We start from the raw sequence: 897 nt of genomic DNA, 5'->3' as shown, positions 1-897 counted from the left end.
AAAATACAACAACAACCGCAGCAATAAAATAATGACAATGAAAAAAACACACAAAAAAAAAGATAAAATGCGACAAAGAAGAAGAATAAACATGAATAAAAAAAAGAAACACAAATATAGAAAAATATGTTTACGCTAGTAAAGCAGGCGTATGTTCACGCTACAAATAAATAAGTGAGAAATCTAAATAACTACTTAAGATGCACGTGCCAAATTACTTCTTTGATAATGTAATCGCCAGTTGTAGCTTCTTATTCACCTATCGGTTGGAGTCTGTTGTCCATATTGGGTTGTTCTGTATCTAATCGAGGGAAGATTTTAAGCTCCAATTTGCTAGTGTACTTGTCTATGGCCTTTTTTTTTTTCTTTTTTCTTTTTTCTCTTTTACCTGAAACTTATTAAAAAAAAAATTGATACTTTAAATAAAAAACATGAAAGGATCTTCTTCTTAGTTTAATTTGATCCAATTTGTTTTGACGTTGTTGATGCGTTCTTAGTGAAGAATATCAATTTCTTCTTGTTTTTGGTCTAAGTGGTTCTACCTATGTATATACCACATCTGTACTATTAAATATACAATTAAGATTATATTGTTATATAATTTAAAACCAAATCTAACTCTAAATTTTACTCATAAGATTAAAAAATAAAAGGGCAGATTCCACTTTACTCTATTTCTATTTTTAAATAATTTAGACAAAATGTTCATAAATACCAAAAAAATTCCCATATAGTTATATAATTCATCAATTTTTTTAACTTGTCCTAACTTTATTTTTTTATGTAAGATTATTAAGAAAAATGTGTGTTTTTTTTATGTGAATGTAGCAATAGAAAAAAATTGTATATTTAGACTACTATTCTATTATCACAATTTTAAATCATATCCTAGATAAT

Source organism: Arachis duranensis, chromosome 4 (assembly GCF_000817695.3).
Source record: "Arachis duranensis cultivar V14167 chromosome 4, aradu.V14167.gnm2.J7QH, whole genome shotgun sequence".
Taxonomy (NCBI): domain Eukaryota; kingdom Viridiplantae; phylum Streptophyta; class Magnoliopsida; order Fabales; family Fabaceae; genus Arachis; species Arachis duranensis.
Note: the sequence above shows the minus strand (reverse complement) of the source record.